Genomic DNA, 14,449 nt, shown 5'->3' with positions numbered 1-14,449 from the left:
TCAACACCATGTTCTTTCTTCTAAGCTAATAGTTCGTCGGATGCATTTTTTGTAAAACATTAATTTTTTTGAACCATTTCTAAACTCTTAGAAAGTGCATTGTTGTTTTCATATATGTATGTATATGTATGCATGTATATATATATATATGTATGTATGTATGTATGTATATAGAGATATCTTGTGGATTTTGGATTATGGATTATAAACAAAAAAGAAAAGAAAACATGACATTAATCATTCACCATTTGTTTTGATTGATTGTGGAGAACTACACACAAAAGAGGGTGGAAAGCTTTGAATGAGGGTGGAGAGCTCTAAATGTTAGTGGAGATCTAATATTTTTTTGTTGTTCCCTTGTGATCTTTGTGCCTTTTCTTTGTGATTTTCTTCAAGGGGAGAAGAGGTACCTATGTAAATGCTCTTTTCTTTTCCTTCTAAACATGTATCTCTTGTTCATATATAATAGCTTTGGTCAGATTCAAGGATAACTAATTATGATGATTGTATGCATATGTGCATGTATGTATGTAAATTAATTACTATGTGAACTACTTTACATGTACACACACACACACACACACACACACACACACATACATAGTACTTGTGCTAAATTAAATTAATCATTCATGTCTTGAATTCAATAATCAATTATCCTTGCATTCAATCAAATTTATTCACACCAAACTAAGTATGCAAAAATTTGTACTTATAAATTATATTATCTCTTAGTGATTGAGTAAAGATCTCATGCATAATATTGCCTAGGTAATGATCAAATGCATTCACATTAAGTCACAATAGGATCAAGCAGATGATCCATTTATGTTACTTCATACTTTTTTTATTGAACATTTTTTTTATAATAATAATTAATACTAGAGTTATAAAACTACAACTAGTACTCTTGGTTATTTTATTTAATCATATACATTTAATACTATTATGTTTCTTACAATTAGAATATATATTTATTATCACTAAAACAAAAATATAGATCTCTGATAGTTATCTATTTTAATTTCAAGATCTTCATATTTAACATGAAGAGTTTCCATTATTGGAGAGTGGAATAGCCACAATGTGGAGTCACATAGCTCACGGATTTTTCCACCAAATTATTTTTTTATCATATTTTTGTCTTGCAAAAATATTATAGGTGAATGTTCTTTTGATTTTCCATATATTTAATAATTTTTCACTTGTTGTTTGAGGTAATTTTCTATTATGAGATAGAGACATCCATCATAAGGATGGACATGCCAATTTTGATCATCCCACTTTCAAAGTTGAGTCCCTTATCAAATTAATGAAACTACTTGCAACTGACACCCTGATTTTCTACAACTTTCCTTATCAACCATTCACAAAACCATCTTCCTCCTACCCCGCAATAGCATGCAACCCCTATTTGAGGTTTATATATCAGTCCCACCATTTTAGAAGACCAATTCCAGTGATTTGTATCTAGCAAATTGATGATATAGAAATTCAATATGGAGGAGGATATATTGGCATCACAAATGAATCATCGCATATCCATAAACAACATCTAATCTTCTATAAGTCTCTCTCCTCTAAAGACCCAATACATGGAGCCATTATCATCATGAGTAGGCTCACTCTCCTCAAACAAATTCAATCAAAACTATTCATACCAAACTAAGTATGCTGAAATCTATACTTACAAATTATATTATCTCTTTGTGGTTGAGTAAAAATCAAATACAATTTTTCAAGGTGATAAAATTTCATATGTAGATGTATGTATGTATGCATGTATGTGTATATTTAGTATGTATGTATGTATATATGTATCTCTGCATCTTGTTGATGTGCCTTTGTGATCTTTGTATATGTATGTTTGTATGTATGTATATACATATATATACATGTGTATGTATGTATATATATATGTGTGTCTATGTATGTATTTATATATATAAATATAGAGATCTCTTTATATATACATACATACATAGACACACATATGTACATATGTATGTATATATACACATACATATACATAAAGAGAATCTTCTCTAATCATCTACTGGGGGAAATATAAAGAGATACATGTTTAGAAGGAAAAGAAAAAAACATTTACATAGGTACCTCTTCTCTCTTTGAAGAAAATTGTAGAGCAACACTACTACATTTGGGCCCGAACACTACAAATTACACCATCATCATAATTTGACCCAAAATGTTATAATGTTGTAAAGGGTGCAAAGATTACAAGGGCACATAGATCATAAGGGAGTGAAAAAAAAATGTAGAGATTGCAATGGCACAACCAAAAAATTCTAGATCTCCACTTGTCTTGACCAAGGGCATGACAACAAAATATAGAGATCACAAGGGCACGACAACTAAATGCATTGATCACAAGGACACGATAACGAAATCTCCACCAATGTTCAAAGCTCTCCACCCTCTTTTGAAAACAACTTTCCATAATAAAAATAAATGGGGAATTATTTATGCCGTGTCTTCTACTTTTTTTTTAACATCTAAAATCAACTTCACATTGTGTTGTAACTCTGCCATAGGTGTTTGATCCTCGATAGCTTTCATTTCAACATTTCAAGTTTTAAAGTTTCATCTTCATTATATAGTCCTTTCTATTGGAAATTTGGTTAGATAGATGTCTTGATGATTTTCATTTATGGCAACATGTATTCAGTATTTCATTTATGCATTTAGAGATAGAAAATTGTCTGTGTTAGACAGTTTGTAGCAATATAGAGAATAGATCTTAAGAGTATGGATGACTCATTGAGAGTTAGCTTATGCATAGTTAATGAAAATTTCATGACACTATCATGATGATTTGGTTAAGTGTGCAGATGTGTATGGATAGTATAATGCAAGTTATGATTATAATACTAGTGCAAGTATTTAGCAGAGCAAACTAGAGCATATTAGTAAACAAAGTTGTACAACTTGAGAAATTATTTTGGTTACAAAATAATTACTAGGTTATGATGAAAAGACTATGTGGATATTAATCCATAAGCTATTTTATATTAAGTCAACCATGTGAACACATGAAGGCTGACTAAGTAGAGTTTTTTGAATGTACAAGGTATAAGTAAACATCTTATATTGCGTAGTTAGTCTGAAGTTGTGTGAAGTCGTGAGATGTAATTTTGATGCAAACTATTATGCAAGCCTTATGTGATGTGATATCTGATGTTTGATAAGAGAAAGTGTGAGTTATAGTAGGAAAGCAAGTATTGTATGTATACCTATCTTGTGAATAGTTGAATTCTATTATTGCATGTTAGGGCAATGGGATCTTCTTGCATACATTGTTTCTTTTCTACCAACTCCTAATAGGGTTGAGGATTCTAACAAGATCTAGTCTCCTAATAGGGACTCAAGACACTATATGTATTTCATAGACTCCTGACAGGGTCAATATCCTTAATAGGATCCTATTATTTAGTGAATCATCTAGTGGGTATCATCCCCACCAGGGTTTTCCCTTGGCCAAGGTTTTGCTAGTTAATAAATAATGGTGTTATGAGTTATCTATGTGCATGGTTGTATTTACTATTTAGCATTGTTGGGTTCCTTTCATATGCAAGTTATAAAGTAATTAACAATATATAGTTGTGGGAAAAAGTTTGTAGAATACTGATTCACCCTCCTCTCAGTATTATCTATTTCTAACAATTAGTATAAGAGCATAGTTACTTTGAAGAGGCTTAACAACTTAAGTAAGATCCTAGTAGATATGGAATGGTTGAAGAAGAACCTTGAAGAATCTCTTGAGCAGATTGACCTTCTTACAGAAGAAAGAGACACCTTGAAAGATAGATACAAATATGTAAAAGTGGACATTGGCAAATTGAAAGATGAGATTAATGATCTAAAACCTAGCAAGGAACCAATTGCATAGATTGGGGAAAATGATGATGTAGGAGATCTTTAGAAGGAAAATGAGATCTTGAAACATGAACTAAAAATAGTTGATCTTAAGTTAAGTCTTAAGAAAAATGGCGGTATTAGTGAACCAAGACTGAAAACTGAGAATGTAGACCTTAGATCCCAGTTAATTCAAGTTACATCTGAATTAGATACTATCAAGATTGAACATGTCAAGTTAGAGAAATATAACATTATTGTGAAAGGAGAATTGACACAAGCTAAACAAAAGTTAGAGAATATTCCAATAGATAGAAGATTGATCAACAAATATATAATTAGAGACCTTATGACAGGAAAAAAATTAGATATCTAATTGGAGAGAAATCAGCCAAGAAAGTTGAAATTAGGAGAGAACCATATCCAATTATTGAATCCCCTAAGGAATCTAATCTAAGTAAGGTAGAATCAAGAACATCTACCAAAGTATCAAAGAAAGTTAAGTTAATTGATTTGATAGTTAAACCTAATAAACTAAGAAAATAGAGCAAGTTTATAAACCTAAGCAAGATGAACCACCCAAGTAAGTAAGACATGAATTCAAAGGTAGATGCTGCATTTGTAATGAATTTGGATGTATGAAGTGAGATTGCACAAGTAAGTCATTTAAAACCATTACTAATTTCTATTGTTATAATTGTCATGGTTATGGACATAAGGTAGTAGAATATAAGAAACCTAAGTTTGATGGTAATAATGAAAATAGTAGAATGTATAGAAATACTAACCCTACAGGTAATAAAAGTGGAAGATCACAAGAAAAATACAATAATGGAGAGGCATCTAATGGAGAAAAGAATCAATTCATGTGTTACAAGTGTAACAACCCTAGATACATTGCAAGGAATTACAGAGCACCTGAGAATCAAAATGGAACCAATCAAAGGAGGAATGCACCTATATGTTAGTTATGCAGTAACTTGGGACACAAAAAAACATTTTGTAGAATGGATAGAAGGAACCTTAACATGAATCCTATTCACAAAAGGAACAACAACAAAGATGACTGAAGGAATGAGAATGGAAGTGATAATAGTCAGAAAGAAGCAATTAAGGAACATGCTGATGAGTTTTAGGAAGCATTTGTGAAATCTTGTAATCTAGAGAATTTACATACAGTATTGGAAGAATAATACTTTGATGCATCTAATAGAAAGTTGAAGTCAAAGGTTGTTTTTGGCTCATCCTACTTGAATTGAACAGTTCTAGTAGAGAATGAGCATCAGTTGGTCAAAACTAATGTTAGAGAGAGAGTTAGAGGTTACATAGTTAATATAAGGTAGAAGACATAGAGAGGAAGCTATGGTTGAGTGTGCAAGTCTTGATATGAGTGCATCAAGAAAAAATTATGAAAATAAGGTTACTGGTAAACAAATATAGTATTTTGAATTTATGGTAAATACACATTTAATGCACAATATGATTTGAAATGATTTAAGGATCAAAAGTAGGATTGATTGTGCCATTTTTTCATGTGAAGTGTCTTGAGAGAATTAAAGAGTGATTTGATAGAGAATTGAAGTGCAAAGTTAAGTTTGAGAAGTTGAAAGTTGCAGAAGCCTTAAATCATGAATTTGAGGTATTATACAGTACATTCAATCTAGTTTACTGTATTTACAAATTACAAAGCTATGGCTAGTCAGAGAGTGTTTGATGTTAGTGATAGGCCAAGGTATGAGTTCAAGAAACATCCATTTGTTTCTTTATTGGATGATCCATTAGATGCATTTTTTGCAAGTTTTGGAAAAAAATTTGCACACAGAAGACACCAAAGGTTATATACACTATAAGATTGAGACCATTGGTGATGGTAAGACTCACAAATATTTAGGTGATATGTGTAACAATGATTTATCCCTAAAATATGAGTATGGGCACTTGGAGGAGTTAAATTTAGTGAAGTACATATGTTTTATATAGAATTCAACAATCATGAATAGACCTAAATCATATTGAGTAGGGTGCATGATGATATATTTTGGTTAGGTGATGCACTAGTTGTCATTAACAATGACCTGATTCACAAGGTCATAGGACTAAGCAATGAAGGTTGTCATCCTATTAATGAGAAGAATGTTAGAAAATTGTTGAGACAAACCTTAAAATGAAGTTCAATGGAAGGAATATGAAGGTTGAACCTATTCAGGATAAAGGAGTTAAATTGTTAACTAAAATATTAGGGCACAAGTTGAACCATGGAGCAAGGGTTAACTCTATACTATCTAGATTTATTCATGCGACATATGTGATGGCTATTGAAGGAAGGAAAATGAATTTGTGTGATATTATCATATTGCAATTGTTGGACAACATTGCAAAGATCATAAGAATGAAGAGTGCAGTGTTTAGATTTGAGTCCCTATTGACTCACTTATTTTTCTATGTTACAAAGAAGATTCCTAGATTAATTAATTGGGATAGTAGTGAGTGTGCAATGAAGTTAGTGACTCAATGCTATAAATGAAAGCCTAAAAATGTCAGAGATAATGACATAGATAGAATGATGAAGAGTTTCCAATCTAAAATTAAACTGAGCTACAAGATACCTCCTTCTATGAAGGAGAAATATAAGGATGATTTATGCTTCATGGTGGAGACTAACAACACCTACATGGAAGCAATCATTCTTAGAGTGAAATTCATTGAGCCCATGGGCTATGAGATGAGTGTAGAGCTGATAGAAGGGTGTGCATAGCTCATACTTGAATCTGAATAGGATACAAAATGTCCTAGATGGAGAACCTATGATGAGAGATCAAGAATAGTTCAATCTAAAATTCATAGCAAAGAGAGAAAGAAAAGGTTGAAAAGGAGATAGATTCCATTCTCAAGGAATCTAGCATGACAAGAGAAGAGTTTAATGAGGTTAAAGGAATCACACTGGAGATGAAGATTAGTGGTCAAATTGAAGTATTGTCAACAACTCCCATTATTGTGACAAGACCTTCAGAAGGAGTAACTATGGCACAAACTTGTGCATAGGCTCCTATTGCACCTTATGTAATAGTTGTACAAGTACAACTAGTAAGAGTTAAACATGAATAGATGAGGAGACAACTAGAGGTGGAAGCACTTTATACATAGAGGAGGTCTAGTAGATTAGTGAAAGTTAAGCAAGAACCTACACCATAAGGAAAGAAAAGTTTCAAGCAGAGTGCCAGTGGACTAGGAAGAGAAAGACCATGCAAAAAAGCAATTCTAAGAGTTTAGAGGATGATGTTAAAGATAAACCTATTGAACAAGATGCACAAGAAGCAAGGACAATAACATGAAAGAAATAATGGAAACCTAAGGTAGAAAATTTGAATATGCATATTATTAATGATGATGATTTTATTCAATTAAATAAAATTTATAGTATGTACAGTGATATGGATAAAAGATAGTTAGAGAATGTTGTTATAAGAAATATGATTTTGAAGAATAAAAGGTTTGAGAGTATACAAAATAAGATTCTTGAAGACCTATACAATAGGTTGGTAAATAGGAATAAAAGGGTATTAGAAGAAGATTTGAACATGAGGATCACATCAATAAATAAGCTATGTGATGCTGAATCAAAAGAATAATCAGACATAGTTTTGAAAGGTATTGATCTCTTACTGAGGAACAAAAGAAGAGAAATTCTTCTAATGGGAGGTAATTATGAGGAAGTTAAGCAAGAGATAGAGGAGGCTATAGTAAAATATATGTCCTAGGTACCTATGGTGAGTGTGTAAACCAAAGTTGATAGTCAAGTATATGTACAAACATAAGAAGATGTAGAGTAGACATACTAGACACTTTCATCGCCTCACATTATTATGGGCATTGAATCTATGAAAAAGGATATTATGTACACAATAATAGATGTCAAATAAAATCCCTTTACAACATTTGACTAATCTATTGTTGGCAATATCACTACATATAGTAGGTGAGATGATGAGGAAGAAGAAGGAAGAATAAGAAAAGAGGAAACAATAAATAGAAGAAAAGAAAAGAAAAGAAAATGAACAAGAGAAAAGGAAAGAATAAGAGGAAGAGAAAAAGAAAGTTGAAGAGAAGAAGAAGAAAGAAGAGGAAGAACACAAGAAGAAAGAAGGTGATGAAAAGAGGAAGAAAGAAGAGGATGCGAGGAAAGAGGCTGAGAAAAAGTAGAAGGAAGAGGAAAGAAAATCTACTATACCTTTAGTAGTATCAGTAGTTGGAACATTAGTAGTAGTTCCTATTCCTCTTGATGATGAAGAGCAGAAAGAGTTAATGAGCACCTTGAGCAAGTTGTTTGAGAAAAATAAATCTATTAAGTCTTTGGAGAAGAATCTTGCTAAATTCTTGGAGTAGATGCAGAAGACAATTTCTATAGCTATAGAAAATGATGAAGATGTTTGATAAGGAGTTCACAACTTTAGCTAAAGTATAGCAGTGCAAGCACAAACGCAATATGATGCATCATTGTTTGACATAGTATGCACAAATGTTAGGAATGATATGAAAATCTTAGATGTATGTTAAAGGAGCTAAGTCCTTAGATGATGGTAAGAAGTTGTATGGTTAGTGCATAGTTTCTTACAATTACTTATCAGATTTTGATGCAAAGATGAAAGACCATATGAGTGAGCTTCAAACGCTCACTACTAGATTGTAGCAACCAAAGGTCAGAATTGAAGATTCTAAAATCAAAATTGAGAAGATTGATAATGATGTTAGAGGAATTAAGTCCAACAAGGATAAGGTATTAAGGAGATTCTCTATTCTTAGAGAATATTTGACACCCAAAGTTGTCATTTTACAGAGGCGATTGGAGGAATTTCTTGCAACGAAGACATCCTATGAAATTTTTTCTTATACTAACTTGAGTGTAGTTGAAGTGGCATCTTATGCACTTTGCACACTCATAAGTATATCAAATTCTATCCAAGGAAAGTGGAAGATAGACTTATGTAGATTGAAGCTTAATTTTGCAGATTGTATATCCAGAATGACGAGTTGATCATTAGCAGGCAACAAGTTTTATGATATAGTTTCTAACATCTTTGACATTGATGTCAAAGTGAGAGTATTATGTAGAGAAAATTGTATAGATGTAAATGTATATGTAAGGGGGATCTTATGTATGTATCAATGTAAAGGAGTGATAAGGAATGTATGATCCATCAAAACATGAATAAAATTGTTATGTTTTGAAGGCATTTTTCATAGTTACTTTATTTATGTTTTTTATATGTATGACATCATTTTGAGACTTAGCCAATTTTTCCAAATGTTTCCATCAATGCCAAAGGGAGAGATTATTGACAATATGGTTATATAGATGTCTTGATGGTTTTCATTTATGGACACATGTATTCAGTATTTCATTTATACATTTAGAGATATAAAATTGTCTGAGTGTTAGACAATTTACATCAATACATAGAAGAAATCTTAAGAGTACATACGACTCATTGAGAGTTAGCTTATGTGTAATTAATGAAAGCTTCCTAACACTTTCATGATGATGTAGTTAAGTGCAGAAATTTGTATAGACAATACAATGAAAGTTATGATTATAATACTAGTGCAGGTATTTAGCAGAGTAGAACATAACATATCAGTAAATAGAGTTGTATGACTTGAGGAATTATTTTGGCTGCAAAATAATTACTAAGTTATGATGAGTGGACTATGTGGATATTAATCCATAAATTATTTTATATTATGTCAAGTGTTTGAACACATGAAGGCCAACTATGAAGAGTTTTGTGAATGTGCAAGGTATAAGTAAAGATATTATATTGCATAGTTAGTGTGAAGTTGTGATGCAAACTATTATGCAAGCCTTCTGTGATGTGAGATCTGATGTTTGATCAGAGCAAGTGCTAGTTACAATAGTAAAGAAAGTATTGTATGTATACCTATCTTGTGAAGAACTAAATTATTTTATAATTGTATGTTAGGGTAATGGGCTCTTCTTTCATACATTATATTTGTTTCACCAACTCCTAATAGGGTTGAGGCTTCTAACAAGGCCTAGTCTTCTAATAGGGACTTGAGACACTATACGTATTTCATAGACTCCTAATAGGGTCAATATCCTTAACACAATCCTATTGTTTAGTGAATCATCTGGTTGGTATCATCCCCACTAGGGATTTTACTTGGCCAGGGTTTCCCTAGTTAACAAATAATGGTGTTATGAGTTATCTATGTGCATGGTTATATTTATTGTTCAAAATTGTTGATTTACTTTCATATGCTAGTTATAAAGTAATTAACAATATATAGTTGTGGGTAAAAGTTTGTAGAATATTGATTCACCCCCTCTCAGTATTATCTATTTCTAACACTTCCCACCCTAAAAACCACTTTGTTACTTCATTAAAATTAGGACTTGAACAAAGCTAATGATAAAACAAAGCCCATATTATAGAATCCAAATAACAGAACAATAAAACTCACTCAACCAGGTCTAAGTGACTTAGCTCAAGATCCTGCACAAAAATAACGCAGACTAGGAAAAATGGGCAAGAAATTTTAGAAAAACATATCATAGCAGATAATTTTAGAAAGAAGCAAGCCTTAACCTAGTTAAATTGGTCTAGTTTTTGATTAGGCATTGGGTTGATTACAAATTCTTGTAGAACTATCATCATATTAGGTATAATAAAATGTATATATTCAATTCATGGAATTTCCCAATGGATTAGGCACTGATCATTTGTAGGATCAATTCGTTCTTATTGCTGCATATTTGAGGATTTTTTGAAAATCAACATCAATAATCAATTATATTTCCATTTCATATTGAAGAACCTAAATGTGATGCCCTCACTCAGCTTGTGAATACCATAGAATTATAATTTTCTACTGTAGATCTATGTTATTGCATAGGTATTAGGAGAAATAAGGGTAAAATTTTCTTAATAGATTCAGGGATATGATTTTGCACTGGTACAGTATCATTTGAATCTAAGGTCTACCTGCCTAGGTTTAGCAGAGCCTAAAGTAGAAGAAGGGTCAAGCCTTATAGTTGGCCCTGTGTCTGAAACGATATGTTGAGAATGGGAGTTAGCTGCCCCTAGATATGTCATATTCTCATGGGGATAATTGAAAACCCTCCAACATTTTCAAACACCAACATGATATATTGCATGCTTGCCATGATGAACCATGTGGAGGCCATTTTGTAGGTAAAAGAATAGCATTGAAAGTACTTACAACTAGATATTATTGGCCAACCTTACATAAGGATGCAGTGACTTATACAACCAATTGTGAAAAATGCTAGAGGATGGACTTACCAACCAAAACTGATGAAATGCCACTCAATCCACAAATGTAGTAACACCTTTTGACAAGTGGGGTATGGAGATCATAGGTACCATTGACCCACCATCAAGTGGAAAATCCTACATCTTAGTATGTATAGATTATGCAACCAAATGGGTGGAAGTTAGTGTTGGAAATATTCAAGACTATGCTAAGTTACTAAGAGGGGAGGGGTAAATCAATAACTTCAAAAAATTTAACAATTTTAATCAAATAATCCAATTAGCACTTGATTCATCACATCTGATCTAATCGCATGTATGAGAAACTAAAAACATGAAAGCATCCATAGTATTCGAACACAAAGAATTGGTAACCCAAAAACCTTCCAAATAGAAAGTAAAACTGGGGTGGGGATGATACCCACAAACTTTAGTATTGCAACATAAAGTTGGCTTGTTAAGGCTTACATTGATGACTTCTAATGATCTACCCTATTAGGAGCAATTAGGATTGCTATGTCCACCTTGTAAGAGGATTTACAAACATACAATAAAGTATGCACACGGTAAAGAGATTTATGAAAGATTATTAGGTCTACCTTGTTAAAGGATTTTGACTGGTTCACCTATTAGGATGAAGCAATAGATCTCTGATTTGCAACTGAGTTTACTAATAGAGATTCCTTAGTGTATGAATCACCTTTTTGTGATAGATATATCTCTACTGCTCCTTATATTGTTATGGCCTTTACAATTCACTCTTTATCTACTACATTCATAATTTGAACTTTTCACATCCACATTCACATTACATCTATGCATTCTCACAATCTTTTTTGATAAGGTACAATACATTACATATATATAACAATCCAAATATTCAAATTACAAAGTTGTCCATGATACAAGTTAACACAAATATTACAAAGTCAGCACACATGAAGATACTAAGGTTCTAAAGATTGACTTGGTGAGGTTCTAATACTCAACATCCACTGTCAATGCTCAATATCATCATGCACTCGATAGAGGTAGAAGCTTGGTCCATACTGATCACTTTCAAGTAGTCTTGAACTTGGTCTGCATTGTTGACTTGGTAGATATTATGCAACTCAACAAATACTAAATCACTTGGTTGGCATAAAGTAGCTTAGCTAATATTGGCTTCACATCACATGAATTACAAACTTGGTAGACACTACAATTCTTGGTAACCACTGATAAACTCAACATAAACTAAAATGCACAATTTGAACTGTTGGACTTCACACAAACTAAATTTTCTTGGTAACCACTGGAATTAGTCCAAAGGACTCGATAGCAATTATAGAACTCGATGGCAACTAAATTACATGGAAAACATTGTAAACTATTCAAGAAGATCAGTAGCTATACACAATCTAAAAAAGTTTGTGTCACTAATAAAAAACTTGACCAATATGTCAACAATCTCCCCCTTTAGCATTAGTGACAAAAACAATTATTATCCAAAACTAAATACCTTGTATTCATTACCATCTGATACTATCTCGATAGAGTATACTATAGTTTTGAGATTTTTCAAATTTGATCTTTGTAAGTATATACATTATACTATACATATTTTGCTATATACATCATGTCTTACTGATACAAGTTCTCCACCATAGCATATTCCTACCCCATACTATGTGGCTTTCTCCAATATAAATTTTCCCCCATATCTCCCATATACATATAACATTTTGCCCCCTTTTTGACAAAAATGCCAAAGATTTATTCTAACTTATTTACATATAAACACCAAAATGGGATAAGAATTCAGAACGTACCTTGGAGTGATTCCCAAGGTTTTATCCCAATTTTCTTGCAAGACCTTGCATGTATGAAGTGCAATTTGTACCTCTACTGATAGTTCAATCATGTGGTCTACAATAGAGAAGTTATTATCATGGATCAAAGTTTTTTAATATAGAATATGTTTATGCATTTCATCCATGATTGGAAGGATCATGTTTTCTATGTCAATCAATGTTGATCGGATCCTTGTTTCTTCTCTTAGAAATTCAACTTGCATGTCTGACAAAAATCTAATTTTCTTGAAATGAATAGAGCTTGAACCAAGGTCAAGTTGCAACTGCTGAGTACTTGCCTTTATATCTATATCAATTTTGGACAATTTTTCCTTTATTTCCTTTGTATACTTAGTGACATCACATAATTTCTCAAAAAGTGATGATACATTTGAATAGGATGCCTCAAGATTGACCAAAATTGTAAAAAGCTCTACTTGATAAATGGCTATTTGTTGTGAAATGTGCTCTAGCACTTATTGTTAAATTTCTTTTTAGCCTTTTCAACTAGCTTATCTTGACCACAGTATCCTCATTCAATTTTTGGAATGCTTTAGCTAGCTGATACAAAATAGGTTGAGAAGAATCAATCTCAATTCCTAGTGCCTCTATCAAAATGTTCTTGGCATCTTCAATTATCTTATACTCTTTGTCTCTCTCCTCCCTTAATCATTATTGTTTAGCCTTTTTTTGGAGGAGTTCACCAAATGTGTGCATTTGGTCTATAGAAAGATTGTAAATATCCCATTTGGGGATTACTATTTCTTCATCTAAATCTATGTCTTCCTCTACCTCCTTTCCTTTCCCAAAAAAAATTGTACTCGGTTGAACCTTAGGCTCAACTGTCCTTGCACTTATTATTTTTATATCTAGAATGGAAACAATAGTAGACATACTTACACTTGTAGTAAAAACTAATATTGTACTAACTGATGGAATATTTATAGGAATACTTGAAGAATCCAAAATTGATGAAGTCAAAATTGGAGAGCTCACCATTGATGTACTCAAAACTAAAGAAGTCAAAATTGGAGAAGTGAAAACTAAAGTACTTAACTCAATAGGTGAAGAAGGATTTTGCAGCTTGATGGATGAGTGGAAGTCACTTCTATCAATGATATGTTGAGCTAAGTTGGGGCAAAGAAACATTGGACATTTGATGTATCACTAGCAGTCACAACCAAACTTGTTGAAGTTGTCTCCATACTTGATGTAGTCAATGGTTTTCTCAAGGAGTGAAGAAGTGAGGTAATGACTACTGAAACTATCTTGACTGGGCCAGTCTCCTCATCATCTTTCTTTTCTTCCTTGGTAGCTTATGGACCTTGATCCTCTTCATCTTCTTCATTATCAAAGTGAATCACTTCTTCAAAATTTTCTTCCTTATCTTCTTCTTCTTCATCATCCTTTACTTCAACTAGAAACTCACTTGGTTTATGAAGATGATAA

This window comes from Cupressus sempervirens, chromosome 2, assembly GCF_028749045.1.
Source record: "Cupressus sempervirens isolate cs-2001-9-10 chromosome 2, ASM2874904v1, whole genome shotgun sequence".
Lineage (NCBI taxonomy): Eukaryota > Viridiplantae > Streptophyta > Pinopsida > Cupressales > Cupressaceae > Cupressus > Cupressus sempervirens.
The sequence above is the reverse complement of the archived record's forward strand: the minus strand, read 5'-3'. Positions refer to the sequence as shown.